General features: G+C 47.7%; 1 long non-coding RNA gene across 1 annotated transcript in view; it reads left to right on the plus strand.

Moving 5' to 3' along the window:
• Positions 1-19,474, plus strand: part of LOC135972664 (uncharacterized) — a 34,912-nt gene extending 15,438 nt beyond the window's left edge. Inside the window, exon 2 of the long non-coding RNA XR_010589142.1 lies at positions 17,211-19,474. This is a non-coding gene — a long non-coding RNA (uncharacterized LOC135972664). The remainder of the gene's footprint in view (positions 1-17,210) is intronic.
• Positions 19,475-22,490: the final 3,016 nt, after the last annotated feature.

Consider the following 22,490-nt stretch of genomic DNA (forward strand, 5'->3'; position numbering starts at 1 on the left):
GGACATGTGACTTGTCACTTGCCCATGTGACCCCAAACTCCATCTTGTTACCTGTAATTTTCCACAGTGAGAACAACGGGTTTGCCTTTACTTGGCAGAAGCTATAAAAGGCCCTTGAAACATCTCCATTTGGCCTCTTTCCTGCTCAAACCTCTGGACTATGAATTTATACTAATGGGAGCATTCTAACTAAAGGACTGAGGATAAAGTAGCTATGTTCTTTAGCATTTGGCATGATCAGATAAGGAATACAGGAACCATGCTGCAAGAGCAGATCCAATCCGCTGTTGTTCTAACCAAGTTTTACTTTGAGTTTGTAAAGAGATTAAATTATTGAACATGACTTGGACAAACCATTGCTGTTATACACTGATACTGCTTCTAACACAATACTAGCTGTAGTAAGACAGAACCAAGGATGGGGAGCTCTTGGGATGCAATCAGCGATGTTTGTGTCATCCCTTCCTGCATCAATTTTGCATTAGGGGTGTGACATTATTGACATGACCGTATAGATCATTGTTGCAACCAAAATCTTGTACAAAGGAGGTCCAGTAAGGTGTCTATGAAAAGGTTGTAATTTGTTGGTTATAATTATGTTGTCTGTATGTGTGTATCATTTTTTTATTTGAAGTTATGAATATTGGCTATGTACTTGTATCTCAATGTGTTTGATTCTAAGTAGCACCAGTGAAGCATTTGGCCAGCTTATTGTGAAGAGACTCTTCAAATTAAGTGCCCAATCAAGAACACTTAACTGACAATGGCTCTTGGGAGACTCCAGTCCACATGAGAAGTCTTTCTGGGAACATTCAAGGTAGCATGTGAGCAATGCCTTCTCTCCCTGTAAAGAACTGAGTTATGCATGGACATGTGACTTGCCCATGTGACTTCAAACTCCATCTTGCTGCTGTGATTTTCCACAGTGAGAACAAAGGGGTGTCCTTCCACATGACAGAGGATATAAAAGGCCCTGGAAACCCCTCCATTTTGTCTTCAATCCTGCTTCCTACCTCTGGAGGAACTTTGCTACAAACTGAAGCTCTGAACAAAGGACTGAATGACCCATCCAAGCTGTGGATGACCCATCCAAGCTGTGGAGACTTGGTTTGAACCTGCAGTTTATTCCATCACTGCTACAAACCTGAACCAAGAACTTTACCATTACTGTATGTAATTGATTCCATTTAACCAATTGTAGCTCTCATCTATATTTCTTTCTTTTATGAATAAACCTTTAGATTTTAGATTCTAAAGGATTGGCAAAATCGTGATTTGTGGGTAAGATCTGACGTGTATATTGACCTGGCTCTGGGACTTGGTCCTTTGGGAGAACCTTTTTTTCTTTTATTGGGGATTGGTTTTCATAACCATTCGTCCCCATAACGAGTGGCATTGGTGGTGATACAATGAAACTTGGAGTGGCTAAGGGAATTGCTTGTATGACTTGTGGTTAGCCAGTGGGGTGAGACCGAAGTCCTCTCTGTTTGGCTGGCTTGGGTGCCTTAATGGTAAAGGAAACCCAGCTTTGGGCTGTGACTGCCCTGCTCTAAGCAATTTGTCCTGAATTGATACTCTCAGTTGTGTCCCGCCACAGGCAGCATCGTTACAGGCAGTACTTGACACCTTCTGCTGGAAGCCACTATTTACACCAACCAGTGTTTCTTTCCTGTTTGCTGGTCTTCACAATGAAAGACACTGACCATGAGAACACTTAGGCTGTGTCTACATGTCCCGCTGCAGCCACACTGCTCTAAGAGCACCCGTGTAGCTGCCCTATGCCGATGGGAGAGAGCTCTCCCGTCTACATTCTAAAAGCAGCTCAATGAGCAGCGGTAGCTCTGTTAGTGGGAGAAGCTCTCCCACTGACATAGTGCTGTGCACACTGCCACTATGTCGCTCAGGGGGGTGGTTTTTTCACACTCCTGAGTGACAGAAGTTTTGCTGACATGAGTGGCAGTGTAGACATGGCCTTAGTATAACCTTTATAACATCGGTGCAGATGTCATAGACGAGATTAATGCACGCAGCAATTTACAAGCCTTTCATAGAGTCTAAACACGTTCTTATAAACCTACTGCCTATGTTAAGGGTGCCAGCACACAGGTGAGCCAGGCCGACTGGCTCTGTTTTTAACAGAGGTCAAGGGAGACAACGGGGCACATTGTCTGAGCTGGCACTGGTCTGCTAATGTCATAGCCAGGTCTTCTGTCAGTCACATCAATATGTCAGGCTCTCGTGTCTGATCCCACAGGGGTTGGGGTTATAGCTCCCCCAACTCTCAGCCCCAGTTTCCTCCGTCTCCAGTCTCCCACCCCACCCCGTTGCTTTATATTAGTCTCCTCCCCCCAGGTTTGGCTTTTGGTCCCCTCCGCATTCAGGTTAGGACTCCTCCATGCTTCACAGCTGGGGGCCATTGGAAGTGCAAGAAAGAGGGACGGCCTGCTTTGCTGCCTCGCCCCACTGGGGCCCAGAGCTGCAACCGCAGGGACTGTCCCGCTCAGCCCCCGAGCGTACTCAGGGGGAGAGAGCCTTCAGGGAACTTCTCTCTGACGCTCTAGCACCCAGAGCCGCAGACAACAATCGTCAGAAGTGCAAGAGCCAGGATGTGCCTGCCAGGGCTCGGGGCTTCAGCCCCACTCCTGCTTAAGCCCTGAGCCTTACCAGGTGCTTCCCATGGGTCTGAAGCCCTGAGAAGCCCCTAGCCCCACCACCCCACTGCGGGGCTGAAGCCCCCCCCGGCAGACGCTATAGCATGGGGTCATTGCTGAAATTGGTTGCATCATTCCTGCTTAGTGGTTTAGTGCACACAGAAGTTTGTTAACCATTATTTAAGGTTGCTGATCAACATAAATGAAACAATTGACAGGAAATTCAGTCTGGAAATAAAGCCCAACTTTTTAATGGAGAGGGCGATTAACCAGGGGAACAATTTACTTCTCCACCAATGGCCATTTTAAAATCAAGAATGGCTGGTTTTCTGAAAGACCTGCTCTTGTTCAAATGGGAATTATTTTGAGGACGTTCTGGGCCTGTGTTCTCCAGGAGATCAAAGTAGCTGATCATAGTGCTCCTTTCTGGTGTTATGATCTCCGAGGCAGTGAAGAGATCTAAACATTCTCCTGTTGTCCTATAATCAATCCTTCATCTCTTTGATTTGCGGCATCCACCCAGCCTTAACCTTGCATTATGGTGCCATTGAAATGAGCTGTCAGATGTGCGCTGCTGATTTTAATAGTAATTTTTTTAGTACATGTGTAGGGAAGATTTTTTGGAAAACAAAACCCCTAGACCCAAGAGTACTAGAAGATACGTCAGATTTCTGCAAGTTTTCCTAACATGATGTATCAGCACAGGAGGAGACTATTTTACAGAGGACTGGAACTAGTAACCACTTTATTATTTGCGTTGCAGTAGCACCTACGAGCACCGGTCACAGTCCAGGAGCCCATTGTGTTAGATGCTGCACAAACACTGCCCAAAAAGACACCTTACAGTCTATGCCATCTCTTTGTGCTGAAATGCATTGATCCTACAGCAGTTTTTGAAGTTTATTCAGTCCATACATTTTGTATTTTTAAATATAGAATCTCAGTGTTGTAGCGAGTAACTTTCAATTTTTCTTTTTTTTTAAATGACTAACAGAGTGAGCTAGATCGTTGTCCCTTCTCTGGCCCCGTTATGCCAGTGAAAGGACTGGAGCAGTGTCAAGGCGTTTTAAAAATCCTGGCTCCATCTGAGGGAGGGGGAGGACTACTCCGGTGCAGTTATTGAGAAAGTTGGGTTGCTTTCAGAGGACCTCCTTGCATATGCTGGAGTAGGGGGCCATGTTGGGTGCAGGAGGGCCATTTTGGGAGCAGGGATGCAGAGATTCCTGTCAGCGCTGTGACCTAGAGGCAGCTAGGGCCAGGTTGCCATAACTTGAACAGGCCACCAGGTTATGCTGGAGCAGCCCAGGAGCACAACAGAGCAAACCCTTAGTCCCCTTCCCTAGGGGCTGCAAGTTCTGTGCTGCACCTGGCACAGCACAGACCCTCAGACCGTGCTTGTCAGTGTTCTAGCCTCTCCTATGAATAGCACACAGGATATTAGACTCTTTATTTTTTTACACTTGCACAAATTATGGCAAATGTTAGGGGAAACTGAAGGTGCTATGAGTGTGTGTGTGCAGGGGGATGAGCAAGAGTGGGGAAAGACTGGCAGGCCCTTGGGAATTGTTGGTTTTTACTTATTTTTAAGAGCTCACCTTGAGGAGTAACCGAAACTGCTGTTTAACTAAGTTTTTGTGGATTAATTTCCTAGCTTTTTTAAAAGAAAATCCATGTCAATAAATCAGACGCCACGTTCAGCAAAGCACGTAAATATACACTTATTTAAGAGCTCCCGCTGTGAGATGCCCCTATTATGAGATGGGTTTGATTCGGCCCTCGGATTTGTTGGTTTCTGCTGGAGTACAAGTCTAATGCCTCTAGCCACAGAAAGATTGATTGGGGGAAGTCAGGTGCCATAGTGCAAGGCAGGGCCGGCTTTAGGCCGATTCAGCCGATTCGGCTGAATTGGGCCCCTCGCTAAGAAGGCCCCGTGCCACAGCTCTCCACCCCGCCCGCTGCTCACTTCCCCCTCCTCCCCTCCCCTGCATGCTCATAGACTCATAGACTCATAGACTTTAAGGTCAGAAGGGACCATTATGATCATCTGGTCTGACCCCCTGCACGCTGCAGGCCATAAAACCATCCCCGCCCCTTCCCTGGACTCTGCTGCTGAAGTCCCCAATCCTGTTATTAGTGACCTCAATCGGCAGAGACCCTCCTGCTAGAGATCCCTGCCCCATGCTGCGGAGGAAGGCGAAAAACCTCCAGAGGCTCAGCCAATCTGCCCTGGAGGAAAATTCCTTCCCGACCCCAAATATGGCGATCAGTAAGACCCCGAGCATATAGGCAAGAGTCTCCATCCTGACCCCTTTTAGCCATTATGCTATTTACCTACCATTGCTTGGTTTTCCTTGACAACTATGTTTTACCATTAAACCATTCCCTCCATAAACTTATCTAACTTAATCTTAAAGCCAGACAAGTCCCTCGCCCCCACCGTTTCCCTCGGAAGGCCGTTCCAATATTTCACCCCTCTAACGGTCAGAAACCTTCGTCTAATTTCAAGCCTGAACTTCCCCACGGCCAGTTTATATCCATTCGTTCTCGTATCCACGTTAGTACTAAGCTGGAATAATTCATCTCCCTCCCTTGTATTAATCCCTCTAATATATTTAAAGATAGCAATCATATCACCCCTCAGCCTTCGCTTGGTCAGACTAAACAACCCAAGCTCCTCTAGTCTCCTTTCATACGACAGGTTTTCCATTCCTCTGATCATCCTAGTGGCCCTTCTCTGCACCCGTTCCAGTTTGAGTTCATCTTTTTTAAACATGGGAGACCAGAACTGCACACAGTACTCCAAATGAGGTCTCACCAGCGCCTTGTACAACGGAAGCAGGACCTCCTTATCCCTACTAGATATACCTCGCCTAATGCATCCCAAGACAGCATTGGCTTTTTTCACCGCCACGTCACACTGTCGACTCATAGTCATCCTGCGGTCTACAAGGACCCCTAGGTCCTTCTCCTCTTCCGTTACTTCTAACCAATGCGTCCCCATCTTGTAACTAAAATTGTTATTGGTCATCCCCAAATGCATCACCTTACACTTTTCACTATTAAATTTCATCCTATTTCTGACACTCCAATTCACAAGCTCATTCAAGTCTCCCTGCAGGATATCCCTATCCTCTTCCGAATTTACAACGCCTCCCACCTTCGTATCATCCGCAAACTTTACCAGCCTACTCCTGCAATCGGTTCCGAGGTCAGTTATAAATAGATTAAATAAAATGGGTCCCAAAACCGAACCTTGGGGAACTCCACTGGTAACCTCCCTCCAACCTGACAGTTCACCCTTCAATACGACCCGCTGCATTCTCCCCATTAACCAATTCCTTATCCATCTCTGGATTTTCAAATCGATCCCCATGTTTTTTAGTTTAACCAATAATTCCTCATGGGGTACAGTATCAAACGCTTTACTGAAATCCAGGTATATTAGGTCCACCGCATTTCCCTTATCTAATAAATCCGTTACCTTCTCAAAGAAGGAGATCAGATTCGTTTGGCACGATCTGCCCTTCGTAAAACCATGTTGTAGATTATCGCAATTGCCACTACCCTCCAGGTCCTCAACTAATTTCTCCTTCAAAATTTTCTCTAACACCTTGCACACTACAGATGTTAAACTAACAGGCCTGTAGTTACCCGGATCACTTTTTTTCCCTTTTTTGAAAATAGGAACCACATTAGCTATTCTCCAGTCTAACGGGACCACCCCCGAGTTTACAGATTCATTAAATATTATCGCTAACGGGCCCGCTATTTCCCGTGCCAATTCCTTCAATATTCTCGGATGAAGATCGTCCGGTCCTCCCGACTTAGCCCCATTAAGGCGTTCAAGTTTTGTTTCTACCTCGGATACGGTAATCCCCCATCCCGAACGCCCCTCTGTAATGGTGCTAGTATCCCTAATCCCTTCATTGGCCTCATTAAACACCGACGCAAAATATTCATTGAGATATTGCGCCATGCCTAGATTGTCTTTAATCTCCTCTCCGGCAATAGTCTTCAGCGGTCCCACTTCTTCTTTCTTTGCTTTCTTCCTGTTTATGTGGCTGTAAAACCTCTTACTATTGCTTTTAATTCCCCTCGCTAGGTCCAATTCTACACGGCCTTTGGCCTTTCTCACTCTATCTCTACATTCTCTGACTTCACTTTGGTACATTTCCTTACTGATCCCTCCCCTCTTCCACTCTTTGTACGCTTTCTGTTTTTTCCTAATCGCCCCTTTGAGTCGGTCGCTCATCCAGCTCGGTCTAAATCTCTTGCTTGGTAATCTTTTTCCCTTTTTGGGAATACAGGCCTCCGACAGCTCATGCATCTTTAACTTAAAGTAATCCCAGGCTTCTTCTGCCTTTAAATCCATTAATACGTTTGCCCAATCCACTTCCCTTACCAGTCCCCTTAATTTGTTAAAATTGGCCTTTTTAAAATTATAAACCCTAGTCTTTGACTTAATTCTGTTACTCCTTCCCTGTATTTTAAACCGAATTAGCTCATGATCACTGGAGCCCAAATTGTCCCCTACTACCACTTCCTCAACGAGGTCCTCACTACTTACCAGAATCAAATCTAAAATGGCCTCCCCCCTCGTCGGTTCAGCTACCACTTGATGGAGGAATTGATCATCAAGCACATCTAGGAACATCTGAGCCCTATTATTGCTACTAGCGTTTGTTCCCCAATCTATTTCTGGGAAATTAAAGTCCCCCATAATTACACAGTTTCTATTGCTAATTACTTCTCTAAGCACATTAAATAGTTCCTTATCCATATCCTGGGTCGATCCCGGCGGTCTATAGCACACTCCAAGCACTATCCCCGGAGAGGCTCTAGAAGTCCTATTACCCATTGTAAGTATTGCCCAGACGGACTCTGAGTTGTCTAATCCATCCACTATTATTTCTTTACAGTTTATTTCACTATTGACATACAATGCCACCCCCCCACCTTTACCTCTGTTCCGGTCTTTCCTAAACAGCACATACCCCTCCATACCTGTGTTCCAGTCGTGACTGTCATTCCACCACGTTTCCGTTATTCCTACGATATCTGGTTTCAGCTCTTGGACCAGGAGTTCCAATTCCTCCATTTTATTACCTAGGCTTCTGGCATTGGTGTATAGACACCCTAATGTATGTCGTTTAGCCCGTCTCCCATTAGCAGCACTATATGTTGCGGGCCTCCTAGTGTCCGTCCCTCCTGTCCTTCCTATGTCCAATCTCATCTCCACAGCTCTCTCTCCTCTCATTTTACTCACCTTCTCCATACTGGAATCTGGCGTGGAGATTAACTGTGCATCTCCCAACCGTCTCCCCAAACTTGCTAATTTAAAGCTCTTTTGATAAGATGAGCCAGCCTCCCTCCCAAAAGTCTATTTCCTTCCCTACTCAGGTGAAGCCCATCCCGCGAGAACAGGTGTCTGTCCCCGAAAGCCTCCCAGTGGCCATACATCCCAAAGCCCTCCTTATAGCACCACTCCCTTAGCCAACTATTTATTCTCACAATCCTATCAGCCCTTTGCTGCCCTTCCCTCGGAACGGGCAGAATCCCACTAAAGATAATCTGAGCCTCTATCTCCTTGAGCGTCTTCCCCAGCCTGGCATAATCTCCCTTGATCCTCTCTAACGAGAACCTAGCCGTATCATTCGTTCCTACATGAAGGATTATCAGGGGGTTCTTACCTGCTCCTTGTAGGATCCTTTTCAATCGCAGGTCCACATCGCGTATCTTTGCGCCCGGTAGACAGCACACCCTTCTGTTCTCCGGGTCCGCCCTGGTCACAGGCCTATCCAATCTCCTCAGTAAAGAGTCTCCAATTACATACACCTGCCGTCGCCTGGCAACAGTGCGATCTAGTAATCTAGTCTCCGATCCCTCTAGTCCTGACCTGTGCCTATTCCTATCTTCCCTTATGCCTTCCTGAATCCTCACGGGGCCCAGAATTGGTGCTGTCTCCATCAAATCCTCCCCCCTCTCTCTTGGACTAGCAGCTCTTCTCTTCTTCCTCACCCTTCCACCTTCAGTCGCCACCTGCTGCCCCTCCACCTCGGTATCCAAACACTCGAACCTATTCCTGAGTTCTATTCCCCCCTCACTGGCCCTTCTTTTCCTTGGCCTGCTTCTCACAGTCACATGCTTCCACCTCCCATGTTCTCCCCCTTCCATTCCCCTCTCACCATCCTCTCCCTGTGGCTCTACCTCCACCATAGGGCATTCTCCTTCAGCCCCCCCTTGTCTGTCCTCCATCAGCTTCTCAAACCCCCGCCTAAACTCCACCAGGGTATCTACCTGCATCTGCAGCCCCTTAATCTTTTCCTCCAGTAACACTATCAGGCGACACTTCATACACACATACCTGTGTTCCGGCTCCCCTGCTAGGACCATATACATACCACAGCTTCCACATGCAGCCATCTGCATTCTGTCTGCTGCTGCTGCTTGGCTCATGGCTGCTGTAATCTCTGCCCACCGCACCTGTGGACTCAGAGCACACGCCACGCCGCGCCCTCCTGCCTCCCCCCTTACCTCCCCCTGCAAACTCCCTCTCAAACTCCCCTGTTAGCCGCCCTGTTTGCTGCCTCCGGTGCCGCTGCTCGCAGCTCCGCCCCCTGCTCCTCCCCCGCCCCTGCTTCCCGCGAATCAGAGGTTCGCGGGAAGTCTGAAAAGAAGCAGGGGTGGGCAGGCAGCACCTGGTAAGCTGAGTCAGGGGTGTGGGAGGGGGACTTGAGAAGCGCTCCGGGGAGGCGCGGCCCAGTCCGGCCCCGGCTGAGCACCTCCGGCCCCAGCAGCTCTGGCCCCAGGGGCGCTGGCCCCGGTTCTGGCCGAGCACGCCGGCCCGGCCCACTTGGCTCGGGTCCGTCCCGGCCCCCGCGGCTCGGCTCGGGTCCGGCCCAGGCCCCGCAGCTCGGCTCGGCTCCGGCCCCCGCAACTCAGCTTGGGCCCGGCCTGGCCCGGCCCGCCCCCTGCGGCTCAGCTCGGGTCCGGCCCCCGCGGCTTGGCTCAGCTCGGGCCCGGCCCCCCGGCCCAGCTCGGGTCCGGCCCGTGTCTGGCCCCCCGGCCCGGCTCGGGTCCGGTCTGGCTCGGGCCTGGCCCCCCGGCTCGAGGTTCCGGCCCAGACCCAAACCCCACGACCCCGGCTGGAGCTCCAACCAACCCCCCCTGCCCCCTTACTGCACTTACTGGCGCACTGGTGGCTGGAACCGGGCCACGCCGCCGCCAACACACAGCACAGAGACCGGGTCAGGCCCAGCTCTGCAGTTGCGCTGCCCCAGGAGCTCACAGCCCTGCTGCCCAGAGCATTGCACTGGCGGCGGAGTGAGGAGTGAGGCTGCGGGGGAGAGGGAACAGCGTGGGAGGGGCCAGGGCTAGCCTTCCAGGCCAGGAGCTCGGGGGCCAGGCAGGACGGTCCCGCAGGCCGGATGTGGCCCGCGGGCCGTAGTTTGCCCACCTCTGCTCCATCACACCAGATGTCCACTGGCACAAGGTCTAGGGGTAAGGAATCGGACTTGGTGCATTGCCATCCTGACCCAACCCTAGCTATTTTTAATTCCTGTAAATCTGCTCAGCCAAAACCTGAGCCATTGTTTTCTGACTTCTGATCCAACTACTGTAGCATCTCAGTGCCTCTCCATCTTTAAAGTATTTCCCCTCACGCCAGCCGTGCTGTAGGGCCGTGCTGGGGAATTACTGAGGTGGCTAACCCATGCTGCCATGCCTGCTCTGGTACCCGAGTGAGCTAGATTAAAGCTTGCTTGGGAGCTACAGTCACATCCCAGGATTGCACTAGACACGTACCCTGAGGGTGTGTCTACACCGCAGTTAAACACCTGCGACTGGCCCCGTGCCAGCTGCCTTGGGCTAAGAGGGTCTGTTTAATTGCTGGGTCCCTCCCACCTTGCAGGGTCCTAGGGCCTAGGCTGCAGCCCAAGCCTCTGCACAGCAATTAAACAGCGAGCCCTGTGAGTCAGCTGGCAGGTGCTAGCCAGGGGGTTTTAACTCAGTGTAGACACACCCTAAGTCAAGTGACTTGCCTGAGATCACCCAAGAAGTCTGTGGTAGAGTAGGGAACGGAGCCCAGGTCTCCCAATGCCCACGTTAGTGCCCTAACCACTAGGCAAGTTTGCCCTTTTTTAGTGGGTGCTTTGTATGCGCACTGTGTGCGTGTTTCCCTTTACAGAGCCTCACTCCCAGGTCTTTACCCTCTTCTACTGCTGCTTTGAGTGATACTTTGCTTATTGCAGTGTGCCTGAGGTAATGCAGTTTGGAAAAGGGATGACAAAAAGAAATAAAAAAAAGAAAGAAAGTAGCCGAAGACCAAAATATTTAGAACTGGTGATGAAAACATACAATCTGGGATTGTTCTGGGGATGAAGTCAGCCCAGTCTTTCCCGCTAATACTCGCTTGGACTAAAAAGCACAATATTTAGTTTTGCGGTCGCAATTGGTATTTTTTACAGCTGCAGTGAATAAACAAGGCTGTAGTTTATTGGGAACCTCAGCTTGCTCTCGACAAAAGACATTTTCCCTGCCGAGGATGCAATGAGCTCCTGGTAGCTGGAAGTGCTATCATTGTAATGGACTATGTGCCAAATGCAGTTCTCTTTCCAGCTAAGTGCAGACACCAGGATCCTAGGCCTAACCTTAAGGCCTGATTTGAGCTCAGCGACAGGCATAGGGCTAAGAGATCTCCCAGGGGGTCTATGGGAGCAATGGACAACTGGCTATGTCCCATTTACTGCTCCAAAACTTCTACCTAACACGGTAGAGAAGAATTAAAATAGTTTCCAGTGTCATGCATCGTGCAGTATTTTAAATTATAAACTTGGCCTACATTGCACAGAGTCAGAGCTGGGGTTTTAGTGTGGTGGTTTGGGGAAGGAAGTATCATTTAACGTACCACTGGCATGAAGTTATTGGGTATGAGGAGTAAAGGAGAGGATCAAGCATTCCAGTGCCCTTTTAAATTATAATATGCCATAGTTGATACCTGGCACTTTTCAGCAGTAGATCTCAAAGCACTTTACAAAGGTCAGTGTCATGATCCCTGTTTCACAGGTGGAGAAACTGAGGCACAGAGAGGGGCAGTGACTTGCCCAGGGTCATTCAGCACACCAGCAACGGAGCTGGGAGTAGAACTCAGCTGTCCTGAGTCCTAGTCCTTGCTCTATCCACCAGGCCACACTGCCTCAATTAAAAAATCTAGGGACAAATCCTGTGGTCTTTACTCGGGCAGAATTCCTTTTGACGTCAGTGGGAGTGTGGGCCATCCCTTTGAACAAACCCCCAGCAATCCCTTTGGGTTTGGGGTTTATTTCAGGGATAACCACACTAAAATAGACTAGCAAAGACTGTGGCCACATTTTATTCTCAGACCAAACAAGGTAAATAGCATTAGCAATATGTTACCAATAGGGCAACATCATTTCTGCACAGCTCCCTGTCTTGCCCTCTATTCCCACTGCTGCTCCCCTCCCAGTCCCTCCCTGAGGCTTTGGGCCACAGTCACTAGTACGGTTCAGCTGGTTTGCCATGGGGTTTAGGGTGCCTTTGCGTTACGAGGGCAAGGTAAAGAAGGAAGAATGTGGGTTTATGAGACCAACTACATTTAGGTGTAGAGAAGCCTGAGTTTCCACATGCATGCCCCACAACTACCCTCAGATCCCCCATGGACTCTGTGCCTGGGCTTTAATTCTGAGATGTACTCCTAGGAGCCCAGGCAAAGGGAAGCGAAGGTGGCTGTAAGCCATCTTTGCACTGCCTGGATTCCAGGCGGGCTAGAGGTTGCAAATTAGAGCAGCCCCGGGGATTACCTTTAGGGTGTGTGTCAGCCCAGAACCTCCATAGATTCATGTGCTTTGGAGAATCCCCTTCCTCCATCTGGGGTCACGAGTAAGGTGGACTATGTCATGGCTGCGAGGGAGCTGTGCTAGAAAATGGATTGAAGGTTTCAAGAGGGGTGGGTGGAATCCTGCTATGCCCTGTTCACATTGGGGCCTGGGATGAGGCAGCGTGTGGCTCTTGTCCATAAATATTGTTTTGCTGAGAGGTACTGTTGCTGCAGGAACTGCCACCATCTCTGGGATTGAATGTGAGTGCCCCCTTCCATTAACATACCTGGCAGGGTGAGTGAATCACAAAACCGAAGACAAAAGGGGGTTGTGAACCCTCCCAGCTGTTTGGAACTGAATGGGTGCTTTTGATGAGTTGTATGTGAGAGAGAAAGAAAAAAGATGACAGATAATCAGGAAAGACTCAGAGTGACACAGACAACCTGAAGGATCAGCTGAAAGCAGTGATTTCCCTACACCCCCCCTGAATTTTCCCAACCCCCCCCCCCCCCAGTTTTGTGAACTAGTTACCAGGGCCGGCTCCAGGCACCAGGCAACCAAGCACATGCTTGGGGCGGCACCTGGTAAGGGGCAGCTAATCTTGGGGTGGTGGGGGGGCAGCGCGGCGCTCAGCAGGGGGGTGGCGCGGGGCATGGCGCTCAGGGGGGGTTCCGGCGGCTCAGCGATGGGGCAGCGCAGGGGCTCGGCGCTCAGGAAGGGGGGGTTCCGGCGGCGCTCGGCGGGGCGGCGCTTTTTTTGCTGCTTGGGGCAGCAAAAAAGTTAGAGCCAGCCCTGCTAGTTACATGCCAATTTAGTGACTGTTTGGAAATTTGAATTGAAATTGAAACATTAATACACACTTTAAAAGCATATACAGTGTATGATAAAATACATGTATCTGAAAAAGTATAATAGATTTGAAAACTATGAACATAGACTAGCTTTCTTATACAGCTATTGTTTTTTATGACAATATCAGTGCCTTCATTTCGGTGATGTTGGCCAACCTAATAATTTCAAATGATGATTTGTAAGCGAAGTCTAATGAGCTCTCCCTGACAGCTAATGATGAGCTGGGGCTGGAGGGAAAGGCTTCAGGACCAGATTGTATTTACATTCACACCTAATCTACCTAGGTATCCAGCAAACAGAGCTGTGTTGCCCAAGTGATAGATTTTGGTTGGGGTTGGGTTACATATCACTTGAATGGGGGGGGGGGGGGAGGAAAGGGAAGAGATGAAATGTTGTTGTTCTTATTGTATGAGTAAAGGGCAGTAGAACTGTACTTAGCCTGTGCTGATTGAGGGCATCAAGAGAGAGGGTGGGGATCTGTCCTCCTCCACTGTTTAAAGACAGAGCTGATTAGGCTCCATAGATAGTATTTTGTTCTGTTAAGTGAAAACTGCAGCTGAAATCACTGATAATCAGGTCTAAGTGCTTAGTCCTGCTGTGGGCACAGTGTTTGTGTGGAAGAGATGGCCCAGACTGCACCAGCAGCAAGGTCCCCCCCTTGAGAGCTCAGCTGAAATCACTGAGAGCTGGGTGGAGATGTCCTATCTCCTAGAACTGGAAGGGACCTTGAAAGGTCATCGAGTCCAGTCCCCTGCCTTCACTAGCAGGACCAAGTACTGATTTTGCCCTAGATCCCTAAGTGGCCCCCTCAAGGATTGAACTCACAACCCTGGGTTTAGCAGGCCAATGCTCAAACCACTGAGCTATCCCTCCCCCCTCAAGAGACCAACTCACAGAGGTCACAGTGGCAGGTGGCAGCAGAAGATGACTGCACAGGGCCATTGGCAACAGCGTGGTGGAGTGAACGGTGGCACAACAAACAGCAGTAGCCAGAGAGAACAGTGAGCAGCTGGAGGAACGAGCAAGGTACCTTCTTGCCCCTGACCTGGGAGGTGTACTCACGTGAAAGCACCTCTGAACTCTGAGTCTCCACTGACCAAGGACAACACCGGTTAGTGGGGTGTGGTGGAAGGAAAAGTAAGGGGCATGTTAAATAAACATTTGTTTGTTGGACTATATTTTAGTGACTTTGCTCCAGAATGCTAGATTTGTGACTGGGAATGAAAACTTACATAAATATGTTTCCTAGTAGGCCAAGATTTTTAAAATGCATTATTTGCCAAGGTTATCTCACGTCGTTGCTATCTTGAGAGGTCATGATGTTGGGGAGTTTCTGTCCTAAATATTTTTATTATTATAATTCATTTTTACTAGGGTTACCATATTTCAGCAAGCAAAAAAGAGGATGGGAGGAGCCCCGCCCCCGTCCTGCCCTAGCCCCTCACCTGCCCCTCCCACTTCCCGCCCCCCTCAGAACTCCCAACCCTCCCCCCGTTCCTTGTCCCCTGACTGCCCCTAACTGCCCCCCAGGACTCCACCCCCTACCTAAGCCTCCCTGCCTCTTGTCCCCTGACTGCCCCCTCCTGAGACCCTCCCCCCATCCTAACTGGCCCCCTAGGACCCTACCCCCTACCTGTACCCTGATTGCCCCAACTCTTATCCACACCCCCACCCCCAGACAGACCCCTGGGACTCCCATGCCCCATCCAACCACTCCCCGCCCCCTGACAGCCCCCCCCAGAACTCCCGACCCATTTAAACCCCTCTGCTCCCTGTCCCCTGACTGCTCCAATCCCTCTCCCCACCCCTGCCCCCTGACAGCCCCCCCCCAGAACTCCCAAACACCCCCCCCCCGCTCCTTGTCCCCTGACTGCCCCCTCCTGGGACCCCTGCTCCTAACTGCCCTCCAGAACCCCACCCCCTACCTAAGCCTCCCTGTTCCTTGTCCCCTAACTGCCCCCTCCTAAGACCCCCCCCAAACTGCCCCCCAGGACCCTACCCCCTACCTGTACCCTGACTGCCCAAAACCTTCTCCACCCCCCCCAAAAAGCCCCCCCGAACTCCCGACCCCCCCCATCTCGACTGCCCCCTCCAAAATCTCCCTTCTCCTGCCCCCTTACCCCGCCGCTCAGAACATGGTGTTGGGCTCTGTGCGGAGCCGGACACGTGGCTGCGCTCCCCAGCGCAACACAGAACCCGGTCCCTGCCCCTGCACAGTGCTGCCGGAGCGGGGCGCTGGGCTGCAGGGGAGGAGGAGCTGCCGAGGCCTGATGCAAACGGCCCGGCAGGCCGGCCAGCTCAGACTGCAGGGAGGGAGGCGGGGAGGAAGAGCTCTACAGCTGCTCCGGAGTCCTGACTTTCCTGCAGCCCTCCCAGTCGCGCCTCGCTCTGCATTGGGGGGGAAATCCCGGACATTTTTAGTGATTTACAAATTCCCCCCCGGCCACTATTTTTAACACAAAAAGGAGGACATGTCCAGGTAAATCCGGACAAATGGTAACCCTATTTTTACATAAGAATGGTCATACTGGGTCAGACCAATGGTCCATCTAGCCCAGTATCCTGTCTTCCGACAGTGGTCAAGGCCAGGTGCTTCAGAGGGAATGAACAGAACAGGGAATCATCAAGTGATCCATCCCCTGTTGCCCATTCCCAGCTTCTGGCAAACAAGCTAGGGCCACTCAGTGCATGGTGTTGCATCACTCCCCATCCTGGCTAATAGTCACTGATGGACCCATTCTCCAGAAATTTATCTAGTTCTTTTTTAAATCCTGTTATAGTTTTGGTCTTCACAGCATCCCCTGGCAAAGAGTTCCACGGGTTGACTTATGTTGTGTGAAGCAGTACTTCCTTTTGTTTTTCTAAAACCCGCTGCCTATTAATTTCATTGGGTGACTGCTAGTTCTGGTGTTATGTGAAGGATTAAATAACATTTCCTTATTCACTTTCTTCACAGCAGTCAAGATTTTATAGACCTCTATCATATCCCCCCTTAGTAGTCTCTTTTCTAAACTGAAAATTCCCAGTCATTTTAATCTCTCCTCCTGTTTCATACCCCTACTCATTGTAGTTGCCCATTTTTGTACCTTTTCCAATTCCAATATATCTTTTTGGGATAGGGTGACCAGATCTGTACACAGTATTCAAGGTGTGCATGTACCATGGATTTACATAGAGGCAATATGATAGTTTCTGTCTTCTTATCTATCCTTTTCTTAATGATTCCCAACATTCTGTTTGCTTTTTTGACTGCCGCTGCACATTGAGTGGATGTTTTCAGAGAACTATCCACAATGACTCCAAGATCTTTCTTGAGTGTTAACAGCTAATTCAGACTCCATTTTGTATGTATAGTTTGTTTTCCCAATGTGCATTACTTTGCATTTATCAACACTGAATTTCATCTGCCATTTTGTTGCCCAGTCACCCAGTTTTGTGAGATCCCTTTGTAACTCTTCGCAGTCTGCCTGGGACTTAACTATCTTGAAGAGTTTTGTATCATCTGCAAATTTTGCCACCTCACTTTTTACCCATTTTTCCAGATCATTTATGAATATGTTGAACAGTAATGGTCCCAGTACTGACCCCTCAGGGATACCACTATTTATCTCTCCCCATTCTGAAAACTGACAATTTATTCCTACCCTTTGTTTTCCATCTTTTAACCAGTTACTGATCCATGAGAGGACTTCCCTCTTATCCCCTGAGGGCTTACTTTTCAAAAGTCAATTTAAATTAAATACTTTTTTAAAATTTTATTTTTTTAGAAATCTAGACCTATTGTGTTTTGGTGTAACCTGCATTATCCTTCTGTTAAATTTGCATTATCCTAACAAAATTACTTTATTCATATCTCTTTTATATGTTGCAGGTCAAAGTGAAAATGAAAAGACAAAAAACAGTACAATAATTTTTCCACTCAAAGGCCTCAAAAACTAACCAAGGTGAAGAACACATCAAGAACCAAGAATATATCAACATGTCATCTGAAGGTTCAAGTGGTATATCTACAGCTGACCAGCCCGAAGCACAAATACAGCTACCTACTGAAGAAACAGTGTCTCCAAAACCTAAAGGCAGTTCCCAACGTTTGTCGGTCAAAGTGTTCCCATTTATTGAAGTTACAAGAGATAGCTACTGGTGCACCTCTTGCAAAAAAAATTACGAAGAAGGAACGCTTCCCAATGCTATAATTGGTAAAAATGGAGGAGCTTGGTTTGTCAAACCGATCAGCAAAACCAATGCTGACAAACTACGTGAAAAGGTTGCAAAAACACCAGGCCTCTGGAGTGTATCAACATGCAGAAAGCCTTATAAGCCCACTTTCAAAGCCAATTTTAGAAGTACTTAATGAGGCTGTTAAGAATGCTGGAGACACAACACAGTTCATGCGAACAAACATGGCTGTGGCATCCTACTTTCTATTTAAGCAAGAGATACCACACACTACAAACCATAGGCCAATGTTAAGTGCATTGTCACTTGTTCATCCTGAAGTTAAACACTTGTTCTGAACAAGACCAGCAAATGCTCACTATCTTTCTGCAAGAAACTCAACTGACTGGCTAGAAGCATGTGGTGCAACAGTAAAAGACTCAACAGTTGAAAAAGTGAAGAACTCTCACCACACTCAAAAAATTTGCATACATAGCTGATGAATGCACTGATGCAAATGAGCATTAAGTATTAAGTCATTGTGTACGTTATCTTGATGTCAGGGGTAGGCCAGTAGATACATTTCTAGATGTTCAAGTTATAGAAGACACATCGGCTGCATCTGTGACAACCCACCTCTTAGAGTTAAATGCTTGTCAACTGGAGCCCAAACAGATGGCTGCTTGTGCATTTGATGGAGCTGCAAACTTCTCTGGAAGACATGGTGGAGTACAAGCTTTGCTCAGAGAAAAGTGTAACCCTAATCTCTCCTGTATACATTGCAGAGGCCATCTACTCCAACTAGCACTAATATGAGCTGCAGAATCTTCAAAAGAAATTTAAAAAGCTATAAATTTAATGTCATATTCTTTTTTCAGCAAGAGTCCAAAAAGACTGAATATCTTGGAAAATAAAGAAGATACTGGGACTGAAGTTCAAATTAGTCCAACCCTGGGAAAACCCGGTGGCTTTCTCGTGAGCGATCCTTGGCTGTTGTCTTAAAATTACTCCAGCTGTTATTACTGGCTTTGGAAAGTATCTACCAAGATGGGATGGATCTAAGTAGTAAGGCTGGTGGATTACTTTTGCTACTACATTCAGAGAAGACTAGTGCCATTCTCTCTCTCGTAAGTCTACTGTTGAAACCACTTGGGTCATTAAACAATGCCATCCAGGCATCTGCTCCAACAGTAGTAGATCTTTGTCCAGCAATAGAAGCTACATTTGGATCAGAGATCTATCCATTGAAAAAGTACTGGAAGAAATAAAGACTTCAGTCCAGAAGTTGACTAATGAAGGCATTTATATTGAAGTGAAGAAGACAAGAAGTGTTTGTTAAGACAACTGAAAAAGTACATAGACTTGATTCTTTAAAATCTACAACAGCGACTTCTAGATTCTACTCAACGTCTATGTAGGTTTTACAGATGCCTGTCCTATAAAACACCAACAGTTGAGTGGAGTGAGGCACTACCAGCAATGGGGCTGCTATGTGATTAGGACAGAATAGAGAATTTGAACACAGAGTGGAATATCATATGACGAATGAATGAAGATTTGACTTCAACTTCTTTATCATCACTAGTGGCTCGACCCGATCTTTGTGTTGTGTTTCCTGGGATGAAAGAAGTAGGAATTAATCTCTTGCTACTCCCAGTCACAACAGCTACAGTTGAGCTTTTTTTTTTTTTAAATCACTGAATAGAATTTTGTGCTCTGAAAGAAGTCGCCTTCTGCCTGATCATGTGAATGAACTAATGAGCATATCAACTGAAAGAATGGAAGTACCGGACACACGAGACGCCACCAAAGCTGAATGCATTGCATTCAAGAAGTTCATTAACAGAGTTGTGCAAAATTATAACAAGAAACCAAGAAGGATGTAGACATAGTGCTTCATAGAAGGCTTGAGTAGCCAACTTTAATTTTGTGTGATGATTTTAAAACATGAGTTAAATCTAATAAAATGGTCATGAAACATTTCAGTTTTTACTATAGTGCCATACAGCCCACCTTCACCCTCACAGTCTCGCCCCTCATTAGCCCTGACCACCCCCCCCCCCCCCCGTAAATTCAAAAATCTCCCCTCCCCAATTTCAATTACTGGGGAAGCCACTGGCTGAAAGCCAGGTGTCTGACCCTGGAAGAAACCTGGGGAGAGGTTTTTGGGTAGGTGGTGCAGGCTGAAAAGTGTGTTATTTCCCTGAGAAGTTGTTTCCTGCCATTTGGTTCTTTGTGTTCATGGACACTGGACTTTATGCATTCTTTGTAAATAAACACAATTGCAACAAAGAAATACTTATAACCCATTTCTACTCCTAGCTGGAACAGCCCCAGGGCCCAAAATCTGCCTGCCCACCTGGCTCAAAAAGCGGCAACACTATTTAATAAAACTTAAATCAAAACAAACCATCTCTACATTTGAGGACTTATTTGCCCTCCTCTAATTACAGGGAACATAACTCAGAAATATTTCCATAGCTCTTCTCTCAAATCACACCCAGAATTGCTTCCCCTGTGATTGTGCCTGTTTGTGTTCATATTCTAGCACACGGATTTCCTGGCAGGAAGGGGCATACAAACCATGAATTGGGCAGAATATTTGCAAGTGCTGAACTCGGGAATATTTGATTCTAAAAAGCAATGCTGATCCAACTAGGGGACCGATACAGTGCCACATGATTGAAACATCTACTCCAAACTAACCAGCGCACTTTGCATATGGAATTATTACAATGGACCAATTGATAACTCCTACAAACAATTCTTGGTCTATCTGCTGAACAATTTTGAACAACAAAAGGAATTGGGGAGAACCGTGAGCTCCCCTCAGACAATTCACAAAGGGAAGATGAGGCAAAAATCAAGGTGTTCTCGTGACAGTCAGTTAATCATGACAATCCTGGGTTCTCAACTGGAGGTCATGATCAGGTGTTGAAGGCTTACATCCAGTATGTCCATCTAATATTACTAAACGGGAGTGCGTTCCCTGCTAGCAGGGAGGGGGGCTATTGGGTCCGAGTGTGGAAAAGAGAGTCCCAATTTGGAAAAGGCTGAGAAGCAAACTGACTCTTACAAATAGTTTGCCCTGCACAGTTGGGGTGACGGAATCCAAAATGATCACATGAAAAAATAAATAAAGCATGTACAAAAATTCTCTCCATGGTCTCAGCTGGATGGCTCATTGGTGGTAAATGTTGATTTATGGGCCTTGACTCTCTGTTCAGGGTTGAGCGTATATACAGATCACTGCCAAGCCAAACCCCACCTCTGTGGCCATCAAACCCCAGGAGACCAATGGATTCCAGTCTGTTAGAAAATAATTACCTTTCTAGGTGTCTTCAACTAGTCCCTCTTGAAAATCATGCTCCAATTAGAGGGTGCTGAATAAAAATGCTTTGGATGTCCGTCTGGCCTGCATATTAGCCCCAGATGTGCACCAGCAACAGGTGTTATTGCATTAAACATCACAGCAATCAGTCCTGAGTATGTCATGGTTTTTAAGATGTCAGAACTTTTTCTTCACCAAGAAAGCTCATAGTAAGTGATTTGTGCTAAATTAACTACAGGGGGTTCAATTCATTTTAACAGCTTCTCCAAACGTTGCATCTAATAGTTTGCAAAACAGGTGGTTAGGCCTTATAGTTACCTGGTTTAACTATTCCCAAATTGTTACCGGAGTGTGGATGCTGCTATATGGACATAAAAGTGTTTATACCATTATAGATTATTCCTGTATGGGAAGGGGAATAAGTTGTTCTTGTGAAAGGCACATTTTTACCAGTATAACTGCGTCCAGACTAGGGGTTGTGTTGGTATAACTATTTCAGTTAAAAAAAACCTCATACTCCTCCCCCCACCCCCACCCCCACCCCCACACAACTGAAACAGTTATATTGGTACAAAGACCTTAGGTTTTTTTTGGCAATGGCTATTGTCAGATTGAGCTGCAAACATCCAGGGAATTGATGTACTTACTAGCTGATAAACGCAGAATTCAGACGATTGAAGTGCCAATGTTTGGAAGCTGGGCCACGTGCAGCATAGCTTCCAAATCCCACTTGCCCCTCACCTCTCACCCATTAATCTAAACAGCCAAGGTACCTGGAAGCAAGGGCTTCCCACGCCTAAACCCAATGTCTGTATGCATGAACACATGCTTGCACTTTTTCTCTATTTGGTAGAATGTGTGAGCCTGCACATGGGATCCTCCTCTCTTGGTTAGTAGAGCTGCATCTCTAGCTTACAGGGTGAATACAGTATCTGGGTTTTTAAAAGGTGCCCAGCCTTTCAAGGCTGCTTCAGGCCCCATCAGGAGTCATGAGATCCCCACTAGCTCTTCCAGTGCCACCCAAAACCTCCCTCCATCGCAGCCTCGAGCCCCCACATCCTGACAACTTCTATCCTATACCAGCACCACCCACCGCCACCACCGCAATACACAGCCAATCCGACTTACCCCCCCACATAACCTCAAAGCACCTCCACTCTCAATAGAGAATAGATCACATTCTTTCTACTCTGGTAATTTTATGGTCAGTCTCGTGATTTTTTTCTTAAAGCGCCAGCTCCTGGAGTCAGGTGACTACATAAGAACTTTTATAAAAAAAAAAAAAGGAAGTTTCTAGTTCTAGAGGTTTGTAAAGAAAAGTGAGACCTGAAGGTTCAAAATCCAGAAGGTAATTAAAAGGGACCCCAAATGTGTGGTTAAAAAAAAAAAAATCTTGATTTTGAATGTATGGGGGTTGGCAACATTGTAAACCCCCCACTGATTGCACCCCAAACCCACCCCATACAGAGCCTCTGCACCAATTGAACCCCAAACTCATCCAATATAGAGCCACACCATCCCCAACCATTGCACTCCAAACCCACCATATTCAGTCACCCCACCCACTGCACCCCAGAGCCACCCAATCCCCATCCACTGCAATCCAAACCCACTCCAAAGACCCACTACACCCCACCCATTGCACCCCACCCCCACCCCATACAG

Source organism: Chrysemys picta, chromosome 7 (assembly GCF_011386835.1).
Source record: "Chrysemys picta bellii isolate R12L10 chromosome 7, ASM1138683v2, whole genome shotgun sequence".
Lineage (NCBI taxonomy): Eukaryota > Metazoa > Chordata > Testudines > Emydidae > Chrysemys > Chrysemys picta.